The 22,797-nt window shown below is 37.5% G+C and overlaps 1 long non-coding RNA gene across 2 annotated transcripts in view; it reads right to left on the bottom strand.

The window, feature by feature from the left end:
* LOC119259739 (uncharacterized) overlaps window positions 1-22,038 on the bottom strand; it is a 30,653-nt gene extending 8,615 nt beyond the window's left edge. The window contains exons 1-3 of one of the 2 annotated variants that reach the window (XR_005128542.2): window positions 21,984-22,038; window positions 19,276-19,333; window positions 8,563-8,658 (exon numbers count right to left, since the gene is read on the bottom strand). This is a non-coding gene — a long non-coding RNA (uncharacterized LOC119259739). The remainder of the gene's footprint in view (window positions 1-8,562; window positions 8,659-19,275; window positions 19,334-21,983) is intronic. The other variant, XR_005128541.2, reaches the window with a different exon arrangement.
* Between the last annotated feature and the right edge of the window lie 759 nt (window positions 22,039-22,797).

Here is a 22,797-nt window from a genome sequence, read left to right as displayed (position 1 = left end):
TTACTGAGGGACAAAGCCAGGAGCCTATTTGTGCCATTGAAATGGGCATATCCCAACCCAGAACAAGCTCTGCCAGTGCTCTCCTCCACTCTGCCTGTGGACCTACCTTTTAAATCTCACTCCTCCCTCCCTTCCAGGAGTCAGGCTAAAGTCTTCTTACTTGCACTGGTTCCCCCATGCATGAATCTCTAGCAAAACCTTTCCTGGTTCAATGACATGTAGCGCTCTCTGGAGAATTCTTTCCCAAAGGACTTTCTCCTTTGGGTCAGGTCCCATAACAACGCTATTATATTAACAAATTCAAAATAAATTTCCTTTGTCAGGAAGTGATTAAATTATGGTGGGTTCTGGGAATACCATCTCTCTCTATTTTTAACGTAGAAAACCTATTTTGTGATGATTAAACTCTCCCATCCATACTAAATTTAAAAAATGCTGAATAATATGTTCCGTATGCTTACCTCCATTTATATAAAGAATTTTTCTTCTTCTTTATCTGTACATAGATGTATACAAATGCTTAAAAACTTTGGGGAGATATACCCAAAATTTAATATAATGGCTAAAGGAAGTGCCTCCTTCAACCAACACCTCCCACATCGCCTCAAGTTCTCTAAGAGCAAGTTTTCCAAGAGCAAATATTGCCTCTATATATTTCTACATTTGAATTTTTTCAGTGAGAGTATATTCATGATTCCTTGTATAGTTAATAAAACAAAGTTTGTTTTTAAAAACCATATGACACTTTGCAAATAAATATGCTGCTGTGATATTACTTTTGCACAGGAAACATCTGTTATTTTGCAAAAGCCTGGAAATAAATTGGCCTTTCTTTTTTGCCTCTTACTTATGTCAGCAATAGTAACAAATTCCTATGGGACCTTCTGCGAAACAGATTACCCTACATGTTTGATTCTGATTGACTGAGAGACTTAGTATGCAGGACAGAGACATGGACAGAGTTGCTGGGTCACCTGCAAGAAGTATTTAACATCAGTAGGCAATGTAAGGTCACATTCCATGATATCCTAGACAGCAGCTGGCCTGCCAGCACCAAAATTATATTGAATGCAAGTCTGCCTCACCAGTCTAGACAGAGGGAGGAATAGATGAGAGCAGGATCTTTAAGCATCTTCGATATCCTGAACTGAAACGAAAGGACCATTAAGAGGCAGAGCTGAAGAAATACCAAAGGGACATATTGATGCCATTAGCAAAACTAGGAAGGAGCATGTCTATCTCTGCATTACTAACCTGTTTGAATTAAATGGAATGCCAAAGTTCTGCTTTCACGTGTTTCCCATTTGACCCCCCACAACTATGGCAAAAAGTAGGCAGTGATGATGTTTCATCAGGGGAAAAAACTGAAACCCAGAAAGGGAAGGTGACTGACTCCAGACCCTGTTCAGTTAAAGGAGTGGGGCTTGTCACCCCTCATGAGATTATGGAGCACAGTTGTTAGACAGCCTAAGAGACAGCGATCCTAACATACCAATTTTAGGCAAGGATTAGAGAAGTCGAAGGATTCCTTTCTCGGCAAGCTCAGTCAGCTGCTCAGATCAATCCTAAGAATCCTACTCAGGGTTCTTTCAATAACACCCCCAATATTGACATCTATAGACAAGGACAGTAAATATGGATGTCATGCAGTCACAGACATGCATACATCTTTCTGGTGAACATGATAAATTTATTTTTTCTAATGGGTCATAGACATGCTTTTATCTATTTTTAAAAGAATTATTCCTTTATTGTAAGATTTTTATTTATTTTTTGTGTAGAAGAGCTGGGGTGCAGGCCAGATGTGTGGGGGTAAAAGGATTCACCAGAGACAGAGCAGGGAGCAGAACAGGCAGATCTACAGAAATATGCTGCTGAGGGAAATAGCGGGCAAAACAGGAGAGGTCTGCTGAGCCATGTGGGGATCAAACTCAGGCAGCTTTGCCCTGGAAGGGCCATCACAGTGGTAGTGCTGAGACTTAACCCCTAGGCGACCAGGGAGGCCCAGACATGCTTTCAGATTTCTCTTTCTTATTCTCTACATCTCTCCACCCTCCTGACCACCCCACTACCCACCACAACCACCACCACGGTAATTCTGTCTTTTAGAAAAATCTCAAGAAACTACTTATTTAGGATGATTATAATTGGGGAATTTCTTCTTTAAAAGTCAAATTTTATTTCCATTTTGCAATATAAATTTTGATAAAGTACTATATACTTTTATAAGTAAAGAACATCTAAAAACATAAGTTGACAGAATGCCAAATTAATTTAAGGTAAAGACAAGTTTAATGGCTAAAGGAATAGAAGACAGCCAGGGAAGGATTGAAAGCCAGATAGACATGTCCAAGAGCACAGAAACAGGTCTGCTTTTTTTTTTTTAAAAAAAAAAAGATTTATTTATTTATTTATACAAACACTGGGTATAGTCAGAAGCACAGGAGGGTAAGAGAATTCACCAGAGCCAGAACAGGGAACAGAACAGGCGGACCGATGAAATACACTGCTGAGGGGAGCAGCGGGCATGGCAGGAGAGGTCTGCGTGCCATGTGGGACCCTCGCTGGCAGCCGGGGATCGAACTGGCACTGCAAAGGCTGAGGGCAGCCCCGCAGCCCAGTGCTCAACCGCTGTGCCACCAGGGGAGGCCTGAAACAGTTCTGCTTTCTATACTCACACCAGTTCTGTGATCATGCCAAGACTGGAGAGTGATGCCAGTGCTGTTCACTCAGTTAAGGAAGCTGCTTTTCTTGGCAATCTTTTCTCAGATTGCCGCCATCCAGAATGACACTGACAACAAGATTTTCCAGGAACCAAGAGAGCACACCTCTGGAGGTAGGCAGAACTTCTCTTGGCCCCATCTTTTTCTTCACTCTCATTTTCTAGCTGTGTCACCTTAGTTAAGTCACTCATTTTTTGGAATCTTTTCCTTATCTATGCGATAGAGATATTTGGGTCTGCCCAAAGATCTGCTATAAAGATTCAAATGTTCTTTGTTGTAAAGCACCTCACAAATAAAATGTTCTGATCAAATTAACATTAACCTTGCATTTGGGAGAAAGATTAAATAAGTGTAATCAGAGTTAAACCCATAGAGCTAAGAGGTAACCTTTATAAAGGGAGGTTAAAACTATTTAGAGATCAAAAGCATGTCAAAATAGTGATATGGATTGGGCATTTCTCATTTTAATTGCTCACTATTGGTATAAATAAAAGAAATAATTTTTAAAACTAGATTAATGAGACTCAAGAGCTGCGCATTGTGTACATTGCTGTGCAACTGTGTTCAATGCACGTATTTTATATAGTGGAACATGGGATGATAACAATGCTTGTGTATTATTTGAGGCTATTTTTACAATAGCTTTTTTGTACTTGCACTCAACAAATTTTTACTGACAGCCTACCAACTATCAGACATCTGCTAGGGTAGTTTGGAATAAATACTGTGAAAGAAATAAAGAGGTGACAGAGCAGTACAGTAGGGGACAGGGAAGGATATCTTTAAATAAAAGTGGTCCAGAAGGCTGTCTGAAAGAGGCAGTATTTAAGTTGGTACCTAAAAAATGAAAGTGAATCTTTACAGAACTAAAAAAAAAAGAGCATTTCAGGTAGAAAGAATAGCCAATTTAGAAGGTCTGAGGATAGGATGGGCTTGACATATTTGAGGACCTGAAAGGAGATCAATGTGACTGAAACCCAGTTACAGAATATAGTTATCTTGCCAGGCATGGTTCATGGACACCTCGTCGATGCCATAAAAATTTAAACAGCTATTTTGTTCCACTACAAAAGAGGGAGATGTGTCTTGTACCATCACGAATAATGGGAACTTGGGGATTTGTTTACCAATCCACAAAGAGGGGACACCTGATGAATGAGTTCATCTTGAGCACAGCACTCAATATTATCTGCTTTAGTCCACATTTATCACTATTAAAGCAATTGATGTCCAAATACCATCAAAATATCATCAACTGAAAGGACAAAATGAATGGTATCTCTTTCATCCACTGTTATGAAAGAAGTGGATGATCCCTCTAGCCAATGAAATACCCTGGGTTGCCCAATTTTCGTTGATTGATAATACTAAAGTATTTAAAAATAATTTTAAAGGATCTTCAGAGGATTACAGTGACAACTTCTAAAAACCCTTTATAATTCAATCAATCTATCAACAAATGTTTAATTTGCTTCTATTATACTAGGCATTGTGGAAAAGGATGCAAAGTAACCAAAGGCAAAGCTTCTATCCTTAAGGAATTTACAACTTACAATAGAGAAAAGATATATCAAAAAAGTAGTATAGTAAGTACAAAATTCTGTTGTATAACTTAGATAGCTCTAGCAATTCAGGAGGAAAAGAGCATTTTAGGGTTTATGTTAATTACTTACGTTTTCCTATTGTCTATGCTTGGCATATATGAGGTAGATTTTTCATTTCAAGAAATGAAATATAAAATTAAATATAAAATGAATTGGCAATAAGAAATGGTGGAGGTGCATCTCAAGGCAAGGGACACTCAGGATCTTATGAATGAGTGCTAATAAATGTTATATAGTGAGAGAAGATGGAGGTAGGGTGTGTAAAGGAATATCATAACAGTTTGTAGAGGACATGACTGGCAAAATTAAAATATTGGATTTGATTTAAAAAGTAGTTCTAGGTTTCTGATAAAGAGAGAAACATGATACAAAATGGCATTTTAAAAAATTTCCCCAATAGTTGTGTTCAAGGGAAAAGAAACAGAAGACAAAAGGTCCAGTTACAAATCAGCATTTTTAGAATACCATGAAGCATTAAGAAAGAAGAATTCATATATATATATATAAAGTTAGACATAAGTTAAAGACTTTGTAAGGTCAGTAGATGATACTAGTAAGAGGATGTATAATGAGGTTCCCAAAGTCTGTTGTGCATTTGAGAAATCCAAGGAGCATCCCTGTCTGAAATGCTCTCGTGTGTTGCTTGAACATGTATAGACCAGACACTTTCCTGCCTGAGGCATCTACACTTGCTGTTCCTTCTACCAGAAACACTCTCTCCCAAATACATCTCCCTTACTCAGTCTTCCATTCAAAAGTCACCTTCCTCATGAGTCTTTCTAGACTACCCTATGTGAAGTTGTAGCCACCTGGAACTCCCCAGTCTGCCTCTACTTTATTCTACTTCATAGCATTATCATCTCATATTCTATGTATTTGTTTATTAACTATTTACTCCAGTTAGAATATAATCTCTATAAAGCGAGGGATTTTAATCTGTTCATGTTTTACCTGCAATATCTAGAAGATAGTAGATAATAATCAAATCAATTTTTTGGTGGAGACACAAAAAAATAGAATTATTCCTTTCAGTAAATAAAATTGTAATAAAAATCTATTACCAGACTTGCAAAGTGATCACATCAAAGCACATTCTAGTAGCAATCTGAGACTCAACACTGTAAATCTGCAAACAACTGCTCACAGACTTAATTGAATTAAGCAAGCAAGTGCTACTTATACCTCTGACTAGAGACTAATTGATTTGAAAAACAAAACAAGCAGCTGTTTAAATTAATTAATTTTCATTTTTAAGATATCTGAGACTAATAATATTTATGAATAAAAACATACTCTGTGTCTCATTTAATCGTGTCAATTCTTAATTCCATGTGTGGAAAAGATATAAGCTTTCAGTTCATAATCATAAAATCACAACAGCATTGTATTATCAGTCAACAGGCAACACTTCCTGACTGCTCCCATAGAGGGCATTCTTCCTGGGGTCATAACAGAATAGTAACTAGACACAGACATAAAGAGTTTAGAAGCAAGATTGCTGATATTAAATAGAAAGACAGATATCTGCAAACTAATGCTCTCAGTCTAGCAGAGAACTATGAAGTAGTATTGTCAGGCACCATCACAGCATGCTCTCAAGTGTCAAAGCCACTGGCCAAACAAGCAAGTTTCAGGGAGCTGTCCAATGTACCATCTCTCAGCGTGTCTTGTGAAATCAAGTCACAGGCTTGTTCCACTTCTGGCAGTTCACTTACCCTCATCCCCTAGACTGTTCTGTTAAATGAGAGCTTCTAGCCATATGTGGTTATTTAAATTGATTAAACTCTATTGAATAGCAGTTTAGTTACAGACTTATGTTTTCAACCAACATAGACTAGCAGGGAAATAGATTTATCTTCCCAGCTGAAGCAAACATAAAATGGACAAAACATAAGAAACGATGCTTTTTAAGGCACTAGGCAATTCAAGTGAGAAGACAGTGAAGCAAAGCCTTTAAAATATTGAAAGGAAAAAAATGGCCAACATAGAATTATGTACCCAGCAAAAACACCTTTCAAAAGTGAAGGCAAAATAAAGTCTTTTCAGCATATGTTAAAGCAAGTCCTTCAGGCAGAAGGAAAATATACTAGATGAAAATATAATCTATACAAAAGAATGAAAAGTAGTAGAAATGATAACTACAGGGGTAAATATGTCTTTTTCTCATCATTTAAATATCTTTAAAAATAATTGAATTTCTAAATAAATTAATAGCAAGTTAGTGTGGTGTTTTATCATATATATATAAAAAATGAAAATGTAAGACAAACAATAGCACAAAGGATAGGAGTGGAGAAAAGGAAATATTTTAAGTCCCTTACGATTATTGAATCACTTAAATGACAGATAAAAGTTGTTTACTGTTGGGCCTCCCTGGCGGTGCAAGGGATTAAGATGCAACCTATGAAGCTGTCCACAGCCACTGCAGCATGAGTTTGATCCCTGGCCAGGGAGCAACCCACATGGCACAGTAGACCTCTCCTGACTTGCCTGCTGCTCCCCTCAGCAGTGTACTTTGGTCAATCTGCCTGTTCTGTTCCCCACTCTGTCTCTGGTGAATCCTCTCACCCTCTGCACCTCTGGCCTGTACCCCAGCTCTTGTATGCATAAATAAAAATAAATCTTAAAAAAAGTTGTTTACTATAGAATATCAAGTATTAACTATAGTAAGAAAAAAATCGCTTGTAAGATAACAAAGGAGAGAATACCACAAAATATGTAATTACTCCAAAAGAAAAAAGGAAACAGCACATAGGACAAATAGAAAATAAATAGCAAGATAGTAGGTATACACCTAACCAAATCAATAATTCCATTAAATTGAAGTGATGGGAACAATCCAATTATAATAATAATCCAGCATTATCAGAAAATATTAAAAAGCAAGAATCAAATATATGTTCTCTACAAGAAAAACACTTCAAATATAACTACACAAATAGGTTAAAAATAAAGGAATAGGAAAGAATATACTATTCTAATACTAAATAAAGGAAAGGTAGGGTGGCTTTCAAAGTCTGAAACAAATGAGACTTCAAGCAAGAACTATTTCCAGAGATAAAACTGGCCATTTCATTAAAATAACTGGTTGATTCATCAAAAGGATAGAAAAATTCTGAACATTTATGCATCTAACAACAGAACTCCTAATATATGAACTGATGGAACTATAAGGAAAACTGAAGAAATTCACAATTACAGTTGGAGATTTTCATAGTCCTTTCTCAGTAATTGATCTAATAAATAAATCAATAAGGGTATAGAGTATTCAAATAATATTGCCAACCAGCTTGACATAATGAACAATTATAGAACAATCCTACCTCCAAAAACAAAACAACAGCAAAACACCATACATATACTTCTCAAGTACATATCAAACATTTACAAAGATAGGCCATATTCTGGGCTATTAGTTTTAAAAGATTCAAGTTATATAAGTGTTTTTTGAACCATAAAGGAATCACTAGAATTCAATGAAGAAAAAATTCTGGAAACTGCCCTATTTAGAAACTAGTAGAGAAAGAGTAGTCTTTTCAACAAATGGTTCTGGTAAAATGGGATATTTATATTAAAAAAGAATTTTGATATATATCTTATGCCATATATAAAAATGAATATAAGATGGGTCATTGCCCTGATGCAAAACCTAAAAGTTAAAAATTTCTAGAAAAATAAAGTGTTTTTAAATATTAAGTTAGGCAAAATTTCTTAGTTACAACAATGAAAGCATAACCCATAAAAAAATTATAAATTCCATTTCCTCTAAAAAACTTCTTCAAAAGATATACTTATGAGATGAAAAAACATGCAACCGACTGGATAAAATCATTCAAAATCACATGAAAGACTTACATCTAGAATATATAAGGAACTCTCAAAACTTAATAACAACCCAAAGTTAGTAGACAAAATATCCAGATATTTCATTAGAAAACATACAAATGGAAAATAAGCATGTGAAAAGGTGTTCAACTTCATTATTCATTAAGGAAACTTAATTTAAAACCACAATGAGAGATTTCACACCTATTAGAATTTAACCTAAGTTTAAAAATATTGTAATATTAGACATACACAAAAGTGAGAATGTGATGAGACTGGAATCTCACAAGTTGCAGATGGAAAACAGGATGGCAGCATCTTAAAAATTTAAACATGTGATCTATAGTCATTCCAGTCATAGGCTTTTACTCAAGAGAAATGAAAATAAGTCTCCATATAATAATTTGTACATGAGTGCTCATGAATTCATATGTCATATTCAAACACTGGAAAAGCACCAACTGTCAATCAACAGGTGAGGTATAGCCATACAATGGAGTACCACTCTGCAATAAAAAGAAATTAACCAATGATATTTAAAAATAATTTTTGCCAAGTAAAAAGCCAGCAAAAAGTACATACTTTATTATTCCATTTATATAAAATTCTAGAATATATTAAAGGACCTGTATTTTCATTAAGTGGCAGCATAGAGATGGGAGATAGGAAGAGAAGAATTAAAAAAGGTTAAAGGCAATGTGGATGGAGCTGAAAGGGTTGATGCTAATTGAAATAAGCTAGAAGGGAAAAGATAAATATTGGATGGTTTTACTTAATATGTGGAATATAGAGAAAGGACAAAGGATAAGGAAAAATAGAAAACTTGCAAACTAACCATAGATCTGAGGCATCCAGCGTGGGAGGGAGAGAGGAGGCTCAAAACAGGGGAGGGAAAAGCACAAGGGACTGTGGTGATGGATCTGGGTGCTATGGTGGTGGGAGAACTATGGGAACTACAACTGAGGGGAGAAATCAAATATTGTTCAAAATTAATGTTCATTATCTTAATTGGGAAATGTTTTCATGTATGTATCCATATGTCAGCACTTCTCAAATCTCACATTTAAATATGTGCAATTCATGTGTGAATTATACTTGAATAAATCTTTTTTTATGAAAGGTAGTTTCTCCATCACAGTACTACATTCCAACTGCTCAATAGTGACACAGAGCTGGTGGTCCCCACACTGGGCGTGCAGTTGTGGATTGCTTCCACTGTCACAGAAAGCTACATTGTCTGCCCTAGAGTCTTGGGAAGAGGCTTTCTGAGAACAGAATAGAGGAAGATAAAGTAGGGAACCTAAAAGGAGGAAAAAGGATCCCTGCTGAGAGAAGATTGTGCAATTTAGCAATCTTGTAATGCAGCTGAGTAACATGAGTTGTGGTGAGTCAGTCTCAGAACTTCTGGTTCTTTCTGTAATTTTTCAGTACCCACAAATCAGCATTTATAAGACACTCTTGACTTCTCACTAATGAAAAGTACAACCACTGCAGAAATAAGCTCAATTACTTTAGAGATTGTAAAATGGATACAGGAAGAATATGGGGCCTAAGATATAAGGAGAAAATTAAACTCCATATTGATATACTTTAAACAAACAGTGTTGCTATTAACACTATGAATGGATACTGGCAGGAAAATATTTACACATTCTCCCCAGGAACACAATTACAAGTTTCAAAGTCCTCATGCCAGGTGGCACTTAGCAAAAACCCGACTTGCTGTAAGATTAGGAATAGCTCAGCATTTCAATCTATGAGCAATTTTGATAAATCTAGATCGCTGGGCTGCAGATTTATTTTGATATGTAGTTTGCTTCCTTTCTTCACTTAATTGCGCACATTTACTTTCTGCTTGTCAGTATTATTTCCCATTACACCCAACATGGAAAGTTTCATTGAAATATTGCTACTTAAGGTCTCACTGGTGTCAGATATTGTTCGAGAGGCATATATTTTCTTAGTAGGGTCACACAGCTCATTTATTTATTCCCTCTCAGAGGGCACACTTCTCCCTGAACACTAGTGCTTATAAATTCCCCCCAATCACTGCTCTTTGTCATTGCCATTGGCTTCGTCTCTCAACACAATCATCAATTCAATAGCTCAGTCACCAATCCCTTGAGAAAAAAGGAAGAATAAATTATACCTCTAGTTCTAATATCTGCTTCTCATAAAAAATGCTCGGTGTCATTCATCAAGAATAAACATATTGGGATGTGAGAAGTGATATGTATATAAGGGTGAAAGGAAGTCAACAAGAACTAGATGATTATGATTTTGTCTTAATTAACATAAATCATAAACTTCAAAATTAAAGTTCTCAGGTTGTTTCAAAGCTCTGAGTCATTAGATAAGAATTCAATTAAAGGGTGAATCCTGCTCCTAAATTTAAAGACGAAATGGTGCTGGATTTTCTGCCTTTCATTTTCTGGGAATATGAATGTAAGAGAACTTGAATATATTCCTCCTTGTCTCTTCAGAGTCAATTAGAATTCTAGACTTGCCCGCATACTAATGATAGGCAGAACATTCTTTGACCTTGTCAAGTGAGGTGAAAGCTTTCTCCCCAATGGGAAGACATTAGGAAAACCTTAATCTATTTTTAACAAAATTAGTTAAAATTTAATACTAAAAGTATATTTGAATTGTATTACTGAAAAGTAGATTCAAATTTTTCCTGTGACTTTACTACTGACAGCAGGAGCAGTAAACACATAATAGTTTGTGAGGTATCTGAGGTGAAAATTTAAATATATATGTATAAATAATATTTATTGATTACTTACTAAGTCCTAGGCATTGTTATAAATACTTTATAAATATTAATTCATTAAATCCTTATACATTATTATTACACTTCAAAAAATAAGCAATATGAGGCACAGAGAGTCATCCAAAATCACAGCAGTAGTGGGAGGTAGAGGCAGGATGAGCAAAGGGCCAAAAAACATAAAGGATCAAATTTCTCTCTTTCTCTGTCTCTCTGTCTCTGTCTCTCTCTCTCTCTCTCTCACACACACACACACACACATACACTTTCCCTTCCATGACCATTATCCAGACTTTAATGGATCAAACCAGTTACTGACCTCAAATCAGATGTCTCTGATTTTTGTTGCCTGGATCTGTCTCAGAGCCCCTGACTCTATGCCTGTATCTTAGACTCTAGACCTTGCTTTGCTTCCCTAAGTCCAGAACAGCTGCCTACACCTCCCTTTGCAGGTCTCCCTGTACTTGACCTGGGCCTAAACCAGCTGACTGTTTGAAGGATGCTTAGACACACTCCTTCCTCACCACTAGACTTATTTTCTCCAGGAGCTTGGTTTGTCCCTTCATGGAAAATAATAGCATTATATCTGAACGATTTCTATTAACAGTTGTAGGATATAAATAAATACAGAAAAGAAATAAATCCAGAAGCTTCCAAAAATATCTTTGAAGAAGGAAAAAAAATGTAATGTAATCCTCAGTGACCAAGTTCTGTTCAACATTACCAAAATATCTTGGCATTATTCTTGAGACTCTACATCTGCTTTGTCACCTTTTTGGAAAAAAAAAACTAGAAATTTTGATAACTTGCCAACAGGTCTCACCCCCTCCAGGTTGACTTTCTTCTGATCCACGGCTCTAATAACTCAAATTCTTATGGATAAAAAGCAGGAAACACAAATGAGTGGCCAAGGCTCAGCATATCACATATGCAAACAGTGTAAATAATTGGTTAGCAGAAAGAAGAAAGTAGTTGACGCGACATAAGGGAACTATAAAACTGAGACTTTTATGTAAAAAAATTTGAATGTTGTCTTCTCCTTTTTCTCTTCTTGATTTAATAAATTTCCCCCTATGCCTGAACTATTTGAAGGTGAGTGTCTGTCAGGAGCAAACCAGGAGTCTGAGTCAGGTAATTCTTTAATGAGCTGTTTACATTCCTATCTTCCAAACTCAAGGGTGAGTTCTCAGGGTCAGGGACTCTGCTGATTCACCTCTGAATCCCTGGTGATGCAGTAGGACTGGCACCAAACTGGGATTTAATTATTTGCAAATGAATGGATAGATGGATAAATATAAATTCTTTGAAGATCTAAGAGCTGCGAAAGAAAATTCCAAAATAATAGGCAGTATGGATTTTGTTCTTGAAATTTTAGGAAAAGCTTACTGCAATAGATTTTTGTTTCTTTTTCATGCTCTAAATTCTTTCAAGGAAGGAAGACTTGCATCTCCTCAAAGCCTGTCATTCTTGTTGACACCTCCTGAGGAAGGGGGTGAAAGGTGTGGGGTGTCATCTAACACAGAAAGTCAATGTGTTCAAGTAGATTGAACTCAAATATGCTTTCTTAGGGTACATGATTACTCAGGGTAAACAGGAACATAATGACTAAGACTTCCCATATACAAGGACAAATCAAAGACGCTTTAGGACAAGACAAAATTAAAAAGCTTGCAGGTTGTTGTTTGAACGATGCCTTAGGTAACATTTGCAATTATTCCCCCTGCCATTGTCAGAGGCCACTGCCATGCCCACAGTTGTTCTTCCATTTTGTCCATTCATTCATTCATTCATTGCCTATAAGGAAATGCCTACTATATCCGATGACCTTGTATAGGTTGACCTTGGACAGTTACTGTTTGACACATCCAAAGGCTTCCACTGTATATGTGAGTAATAAATATCTTCTCCATTTCCTCTCTGAGTCCCACACCTTACACACCAGAAAAAATTGTTGATCACCTTTGGAAAGGTGCAGGCATGCAGCTTATTACAGTGGGAGGGCAGTTTTCAATCACCTGATTGAAATCTCTAACTTTAAAATGATGAAACCAATGTCCTAGCCACTCAAAGTTCAGTTAATGACTCTACCTGACCTACCTGACCTCGACTGGCAGTTCTGGGTATATTCACAGTACTGAACCTCTAATTGCAGTTTTGCAGTACTTGAGGTATAAAAACACCATTCCTCTAAAGGGCATTAGATGCATTAGCTTAATTAAAGCAGTTACTTCGCAAGTTATCGACTTTGGTTTTCAGACCTTGTTGTCAGGGGAGATAACCAGCTGGCCTAAAGCAGCCAAGTCATGAATCCTCTTTTTCCCCTATTCAGTACACACTTCAGAGCATTGCCCTGGGAGGTCAGCAGGCCCCTGCTCTCCGCACAACTCAGAAGTACTGGCAGCTGAGGCAATTCCTGCCTGAGCCTGCTGAATCTTAGAGGTGAGAAACAGAAGACTGCGTCCCAAACTGAGCTCATCGCTTAGCCCCTCAGTCACAAAGAAAGCCAGAAAGCAACTTGGAAGAACTTTATGAAAGCTTTTGTTTGCATGGAACCTGGAATCATAAGGCACCAAAAAAGACAGGGCTTCAAAGGCACCCTTTGTTGCTGCTTGAGGCATTTTCTTTCCATGGATGTTATGGACTCTTGTAATGCAAAATGGCAGCCAGGGAAATGTTATTGTCTAGCAAAAATGAGGGTACTCTGCAGTAAATCTAGATCTTGGTTCACCTATCCGGTGGAGGCATCTGCCATAGTCATATGCCTTTAGCGATATCTAGGCAGCCTTTGCAGTAAGGCAAGCACCCAAATCATCCCGATCTAGTGAGTGTCTGTCTTAATTGCAAAGGCCGCTATAAAGACGTGTTCCTTCCTTGAGTAAAGGGACCGTTAGCATTAGGAAGAAAGACTGCTGTTCACCATTCCACCAGAGCCAGGCTGGGCCCACACAACTCTGAAGAAACTATTTTCTCCATGTTACTTTCCAGTCAGTGGCCCTCTTTACCTTCTCTGTATCCCTTACTCTGACTCCTCTGTTGACAGGTTTTCTCTGTTGTCAGGGGCCTTGGATGCTCAACAGCATCCCCATGATCTCAAAGTCCCCCCGTTCCTTCCCCACAACTGTACAAACATGTCTTCGCTATATGTCTTCCCTTTCAATTGGTAAAAACAGGTTAATTTGATGAACAAAATTGGTGTCCCCAAACTTTTGTCATTTGTCAGCCTTGTCTATAATTTTTGCTCTAATCTATAAAGCACCTGAAGTAATATTTACCTAATACTTTTTTTTTACATTGACTTACTTTTTAAAATGCAAATAATTGCTTTAATTTTAATCAACAACATCTGTGAAATTGCAGGTTTGACATGCTATTTATTTTAATGACATCAGGTTTGATATGCTCTTTAGTTATATATTTGTAATATATATAACTATGAAAGTCTTAAAAATTCATCTATGTACCACTACAATCATCTGGTCTGTCAATGGTGGTGCGTTTCTTAAACTATGGAAAATATTAAGTTAAATCGAATTAAACATTGACTAATGTTGGCCTAATGGGTCTCCAGTTCTGAATAACAACAGCATTATAATGGAGATTTTAATTTTTTTTAAGGATTTATTTATTTTTATTCATTTATTTATGCAAGCACTGGGTACAGTCAGAGGTACACTGCTGAGGGGAGCAGCGGGCGGCAGGAGAGGTCTGCGCGCCATGTGGGACCCTCCTCCTGTGGCGGATCGAACCGGCGCTGCAGAGGCTGACGGGCATCTTCGCAACCCAGTGCTCAACGGCTGCGCCACCAGGGAGGCCCGATTTTAAATGTTTTTAACCCACTGTAGGGTAAGGAAAAAATGTCAGGCTTTTCTGCCCTCCTGCCATCAGGATAGATGATAGATCCTTGCACTCCTGAATGCATGCCTGATGGCGGGCACCTGGAATAGGGTGTGGGCATAGGTAGATGGGATTCACCTGGGCTGAGCCTGTGCTTTTTAAGGGCGGTATCACGGGGATGCTAGAAGAAGCCGAAAGAGAAGCCAAGAAGCAGCAGAACAAACAGAAGAGCAGAGAAGCAGAGACAACGCCAGAGAGCCCAGATAGAGTGAGGATTTGCTGGGGGCTGGGAGGCCTGCCAGCCTCCCGGCCCCCTAGCCCCCTTACGTGCTGTGTACTGGGTAAATCCCAATAAAAAGACCTTCAAAAAGCCACTAAGGACTCTGATTCCTCCTTTACCCGGTCTACTGGATCACAGAAAACCTGCCCTGTGTCCGGTCCTGCTTTACACCCACTAAAAGATGGGAGCATAAAATATTTAGAGCTGTAGAGAGCTAAATTGTTTCCACTGTATAAGATTATACTACAGTATTTGTTAGTTTTTGTTGCCCTTCCCTACTAAGCCCATCACTCCTGGGCCTTCGGTATATCTATTTTTGCCTTCTTTCAAGACATAGCTGTTACCCCTGAAAGTTCTGAACTCTTCAGGCTAAGGAAGAAAGGTTTGAACTGGGTTGTCTTAAGTATTTTTCCTGAGATTCCACCAGATACAGCAGTGTCATGACACATCCGCTCCAGGCCCTTTCTGGGCAACACAATGTCCCTCAATCCACATCAGGGCACTGTGCTTTAACCAATAAAATATGAAAGGAAGCATAAAAACTTTCTGTGAACCTGCCATCCAGTTCATATGCACTGTTTTAGAGGCTGGCAACTGCTATAAGAAACTAAAATAATGGATCAAAGCACTAAAATACAATTCTCAAAACGCAACTGAAAGCAATCTTCTAAAGCAAAATTAAGGTTGTAAATCTGTTCTAAGAAACAAGTATTAAATACTGCAGAATGCAACCTTTGTTTCTTATGTTTAAGCCCTCTTATTGATGTTTATTTATTCTACTAACTTCTTATTTACTGAATTAAAAGTGTATAGTTATACAAAGGGAAAGAAAAAAAAAAGATCACTTGTCGAAATAACAACATTTTTCAATTTCTTATTCTTCCTCACTGGAGCACCTTTTATTTCAAAGAGAGTGAAGTGAAGACTTTCATTTAGATGAAATGGGGTGGTCAACTTTGGTAGATAGAACATGAATGTCAAATTTCCCCTCTCAGTACAAGCTCCCTATATTTAGTAAAACTCTGGAATGGTTTCCTTGGTCCTTTAAATGGTGTTACAACAGTTGCACTATTAGTTCTGTCATCTTATAAGACAAGCATCCCTAGATAGTATTTGTATCTGGCAGCATGATGATTGGAATCAGCATTTAATTAATTGTGCATATTAAACAACTGCAATCACACATAATCTATTAACCTGGAATGCTACTGGGATGTTTCCTATTTTAGAATCCTAGAATTAAAAGAAAAAATGCACAGATGTCCTTTTGATTATCTCATTTTCAAGGACAACATTGTAAGTATTTTTAAAATTTACCAGAAGAATTTTGTGAAGTTAAATTGATTTTGCTCTAATATTGCCTGTGATGGAAAAAAAAAAAGAAATTTGGAGCTCCTGAATGCAAACCGAATACTGTAGGTAACCTGAACATAATTCCTTATCATACGTATCCCTTTATCTCAAGATCTAAAATTTCAAAATCATTCAAGGGGATGACAGAGCATTTCTTGAGAGGATATTTTAATTTTGTGAACACACCGACTGCTCTGTGGCTATGGTGATGGCTTTCTTACCTCATGCAATTTCTCTGCACAGCCACATAAGCCTTTACTAAAGCTTTCAGCAGATTTTAAATTGAATTACTCTACTTCCCCCATGTTTCTCTCTCCACAGTATAATTGTGCTGAATGATTTGATTGCTATGTGTGCTAGCAAGGGGCCTCCTTTCAGCTCCAGGGTACATCATGGGCAGACAGAAATTTAAGCATCCATTGCATTTTACTGGGGTCTACCCAGATGGAATCACAAAACCTTCCTGTAGACATTGAGGATCAGAATCCACGCTGCTAAGGATGAAGTCTGCAATCATTTTTGCAATCATTTTAATTGAGGCAATGTTGGGTCAAGAAGTAGACAGTAGGTGAGGGAGAGGGAACATCATTGCACATCTTTCCCATTTTGTATGATTATCAAGATGCTGGGGTAAGTTACGTTGTTTTTGACCCCATACCATCAGATTCATTCTCTACACTGCAACCTGGATGAAGTTTCTAAATAAATGCAATCAAGTCAGTTCCAGTTTAAAACTATTCACTGACTCTCCACTGTCCTCAGGATAAAGTCCAAATTGCTTAGCACAGATTAAACATACTTAACCATTTGACATCTGCCTGTATCATTGGCTTCAGTTCTTGCCTCTCTACTCCAGTCGACAGAATAATTTTGGGTTCTTATAATAATTTTAGGTAGACTTTGGGAATACTAATATAAAGAAACCCTATTAATTAATCTTATTTTTTTATTTATTTTAGTTGAGGTAATATTAGGATACCCCTGTTAGTTATCGATACTATAGTGCACCCATCACCAAATCACCCATAGTCCACCATCATCATCCATTGTGCTTTTATCCCTCTTTGTTCTTGTCTCTCTCCTACCTTGCCCCCCTCTGGATGCTTCATTCTATAGTCAGTTCTCAAGAGTTAGATTTTAAGCTTGTCTTTATCTGACCCTTAGTTAACTTTTTGTATATTCCATGTTAGTGACAACACCCAGTGTTTAACTTTCTCCTTTTAACTTATTTCACTGTTACAATCCCTTCCAGATCCATCCATGTTGCTCCAAATGACATGATTTTATACTTTGAGTAATATTCCATTGTGTATGTATACCACATCATCTTGATCCACTCTTCTGTTTTGGGGCATTTAGTTTAAAGAAACCTTATTTACATAAGATTAGGAGCTTGGCTCTCCTGAAAAAAAAAGAAGGGAATGGAGGCATCAGACTCCCAGACTTCAAACTATACTACAAAGCCATAATCATCAAAACTGCATGGTATTGGAACAAGAACAGACATACAGACCAATGGAATCAAATAGAAAATCCAGAAATAAACCCACAGATTTATGGTCAACTAATCTTTGACAAAGGAGCAAAGAATATGCATTGGAGCAAAGAAAGTTTGTTCAATAAATGGTGCTGGGAAAACTGGGTCGCTACATGCAAAAGAATGAAGCTTGACCACCACCTCACACCATACACAAAAATCAACTCAAAATGGATTAAAGAACTAGACATAAGACCTGAAACCATAAAATATATAGAAGGAAATATAGGCGAAACACTACGTGATTTGCACATCAAAGACATCTTTACAGACACATCACCCAAAGCAGTGATAGTGAAGGCAAAGATAAACAGCTGGGACTACATCAAATTAAAGAGCTTTTGCACAGCAAAAGAGACAATAACAAAAACAAAGAGAAACCCCACCAACTGGGAGAACATTTTTGCACCCAACACTAATGATAAAGGACTGATCACAAAAATCTGCAAAGAGCTGATGAGACTCAACAACAACAAAGAAAATAATCCAGTCAAAAAATGGGCAGAAGAGCTTAAAAGAAACTTCTCTGAAGAGGAAATGCAAATGGCCAACAGGCATATGAAAAAATGTTCAACATCACTTGTCATCAGGGAAATGCAAATCAAAACTACCATGAGATACCATCTTACACCAGTGAGAATGGCACATATTAAAAAAACTAGCAACAACAAATGTTGGCGAGGGTGTGGAGAAAAAGGAACTCTTCTGCACTGTTGGTGGGAGTGCAAACTGGTCCAACCACTGTGGAAAGCTGTATGGAGATTTCTGGACCTACTAAACATAGAGCTTCCATATGATCCAGCAATTCCACTCCTAGGTATTTACCCAAAGGACACAGAAACATCAATTCCAAAGAACACCTGCACCCCTATGTTTATAGCAGCACTGTTTACAATAGCTAAGCTTTGGAAACAACCCAAATGCCCAAAAATAGATGACTGGATCAAGAAGATGTGGTACATATATACCATGGAATATTACTCAGCATTCAAAAAAGATAAACACATGCAATTTGCAGCAACATGGATGGCGCTGGAAGGGATCATGCTCAGCGAAATAAGCCAAAAAGAAAAAGAAAAATACCGGATGGTCTCACTCATAGCAGGAATCTAGAAAACTTAAATAAGGGACCAGGAAAATGAATAACTATAAGAAAGTGAAAATCAAAATCAACAAAAAACTATGAACCAGAGACACTTTTAGGGGGCGGGGGTAGGAGGGGAGGGATTGGGGTCAGAATGGGGGGGCTGCAATTGTATGGGGAATATAACAATAAAATTTATTAAAAAAAAAAAAAAGATTAGGAGCTTGGAAGGAGAGTGCCCACACATGTGTGAACTACTTACCTGCTGTAGCAAACATACATGTGACTCTATTTCCCCCTCCAGTGGAACTGAGGCTAGCCTTCAGAGGAGAGCAGAGGCAGGTATGGTTAGTCTTTGATTCCCATATACGCATGTGGGCATTACCATGAACATGTACTTTTCCATTTGCCCTCTTTTCTGTTGTTTGTTTCTGAATAAACCCATTTTCCTGTTGAAATAACTGATTACTTTTTCCTGAGGTCAACAGTTTGTTGTCCAAATTGTTCATTCCACCTACCACCTGAAAATGCTTCCCCTAATTCCATATCCTTGCCTGGATGACTCCCCCTATTAATCCTTCATATCTCAACTTTACCTGACTCCCCAAGCCTGGGTTAGGGGCTTCTCTGCTGCGTTCATCTAAAATCCTGCATTTATCCTTTATTGGATGGTCACATTGTATTGTATTTAAAACCTGTTCACTTTTCACATCCTTTATGTATCTATGTATCTTGTCCTGCCTATGTAGCCTAGCACCGAGAACAATACTATACATAACAGGCCTTTCATCAAAGTGTATTGAACAAACAGAAAATGACTCCCCAATACAAAGGCAGACCCACCAGTAAAACTGACAGTTTTAGACACTATGTCTTGTTCTGCTTTTCCCATTCAAAACAGTCCACTCCCTTGATTAGATGCTGAATTTAATAAATGTTTTTGCAGGACAATTTTCAGTTTTATAAAACCCTTTCACCTAAAGTTTTGAATCCTCACTTGTCCCCTCCACTTATCCAAATTCTCCCTGGCTCTCAAGGATCCATAAAGTACCCTCTTCTCACCATAGGACTCTCCTGATGCCTGATGCCATATTGCTTGCTCGCTCTTTTTTATTTTTTCAAATTTTCATAGCTCTTCATTAGCATCTTATACCCTAGCTTGTAAATACTACCTTACCATTCTTTAATTGTTTTATATTTAGCCTATCCCTCATTTAAACCATAATTTCCCTAAACACCAAGATAAGTTCTCAGGCTTTTTATTAAATGTATCATAGAATCTGCAACAATACCCATTAAAGTGACCATCCCTGTAACTCTTGTCATATATTTCCCATTGAAATGTATGTCTTACTCTCTTTGTATCACATATCCTTTTCCATACTACAGTCCAGATTTGGACCCTTTGTGGCCTAATCCATGTCTTTTTGTCCCCCAAATGGAAAATGGTTGCAGCTAATGACAGTGATGATGGTGGTTTATCTTCAATTAATATTTATTAATTACTTGGTTCATTTTCCATGGCAAATGTATTTCTAATTCGATAAAACCATGTGTCCCCAATCATCTGATTAGTGGGGAACCAGGAGCCTGAAGATTTCACGTCCCTTTTGTCATTTGCATTTGTACTTGAGTATCTCCATTTGGGATACCCAAGGGCTTCGAGGGTGGCACCCACCTTGATAAGGTGCTCCTTTTGACAGAAAGAACGACTGTCTACTCCAGAATATTTACCTGTAAATAATTCTTTTGTAATGAGGAATACATATCTTTGCTTAATTCAAGTCTCTGCATAGCAGACAGCAAGTAGTATTTAATTACCCCAGCTGCTGATTCTTCCTTGTTATTATTATAATTATTTTGAGATTTACAGCTATAATGAAGACAAGAAATTAAATCCTGGCACTCTGCTGCAGTCCCAAGATATCAAGATTAAGTTTATGATTAATAATATTCATACATCAGCAGCCTAAGATAACAAACACCATCATCACTCTATTGTTGGGTATCTTGGGATCTAAAATTACTTGTCCTACATTGAGTCATAAAGATACATGAACTTTCTATTCTCACATAAAGACCTCACCTCCTCTAGACATATAAGCCCCTTTGTAGAGACAGGCACATGCAGGATGTGCTTACCCCATAGAACATGTCAGCAGTGACAATTCCATCCTTCTGATAAGAAAAGAATTTGTCCAGAAATCTTTGGTTAGTATTCATATCAGTACAATGCAATATCTGTTCTGAAAATAGTGTTGAAATTTATCTATAGAACTAATAATTCCTTTACTTATTTGATAATTGCCCTGCAATCTTTAAGGATCTCAAAACCTAGATTCCCGATCTTGAGTAAAATGGAGAACAAAGTATAACATGTTCCCTCCCTACCTCCACCTCCCTAATTAATCATCTAATTTTTATGAGTACAGTGGCAAGTTACATAATCTTTCAGCTTTGCACAGCTCTAGGAAGGACCTTTCACATCGGCCCTTGGTGTACAACATAAGACACTAAACATTGTAAACTTATCCCCTTCACATGGCAGATGTGCACACCTCTTTTCTCCAGGGAGGTGAGATTCAAGCTGCCTGCACTATGACTTGGAACTAGACCGTGCCGATCTGTGCAGGATAAAGATTTTGTACCATCCAATTTTTCAGGTTAACAATTGTATTTTCCCAACCATACCAGCTAGGTATATCAAATTTAATGGAGCAGTAGCAGATAATGGAAAGAAATGTAGAGCTTACTACATGGTCTATGTAGTGATATTAATCTACTGGTAAGGACAGGTGGGGATGATTCATACAGCGTATGCTTGTACTTACTTAGAATGTCAAAGAAAATGGTACTTACTTAGTGTCTATAGAGTACCAGACAGCTTATATTTTCCCATTATATGTTTACAACGCCAGTATATTTTCTCATTATATGTTTACAACTCCCTTGTAAAGAAGATACACTTACCCCTATTTTAAAGTTGATAAAACGAAGACTCAGAAAACTGAAGGAACAGCACAGCTCTCAGAATTCTTTCTATGACATCACGCTGTTATTCCAGAAGAGAACATTTTAAGAGAATCATGAGTATATGCTATAGTAGAGCTGATAGAAACATGAAAGCTACATAGGCAATTTTAAACATTCCAATAGTCACATTTTTAAAAGCAAAACAGGTACTAATATCAAGATTTTATTTAACCCAATATATCAAGTATATTATCATTTCAACATGTGAAACAATTTTTTTTAAGATATATTTATTCTTATACAAGAGCAGGGGTACAAGGCAGATCGCAGGAAGGTGAGAGGATTCACCAGAGACAGAGAGGGGACCAGAACAGGCAGACGACCGAAACTGCTGAGGGGAGCAGCGGGTGAGGCAGGAGAGGTCTGCCACGCCATGTGAGAATCTCCCTGGCCATTGGGAATTGAACCCGTGCTGCTGGAGCTGCGGACAGCTTCACAGCACTGCGCTCAACCCGCTGCGCCACCAGGGAAGCCCATGTGAGACAATTACTGAGACTGTTTTTCATATAAGCCTTCAAATCTTGGTGGATATTTTACATTCACAGTACATTTCAATTTGGACTAATATATATTTTTAGCTAATACCACATTTCAAGGGTTCAATAACCACATGTAGCTAGTAGTTGTCATACTGAACAATGAAGCTCTATAGTATATTATATTCCACTAAAGGAATTAAACAACAATAATAATCATTGGTGAGACTTAGTGAAAAGTTCCCTTTGCCATTCTTCCTTCCTTTATCCACTGC

Source organism: Talpa occidentalis, unplaced genomic scaffold (assembly GCF_014898055.3).
Source record: "Talpa occidentalis isolate TD23 unplaced genomic scaffold, MPIMG_talOcc4v2.1 talOcc4.5, whole genome shotgun sequence".
Lineage (NCBI taxonomy): Eukaryota > Metazoa > Chordata > Mammalia > Eulipotyphla > Talpidae > Talpa > Talpa occidentalis.
Note: the sequence above shows the minus strand (reverse complement) of the source record. Positions and strands in the feature narration are given on the sequence as shown.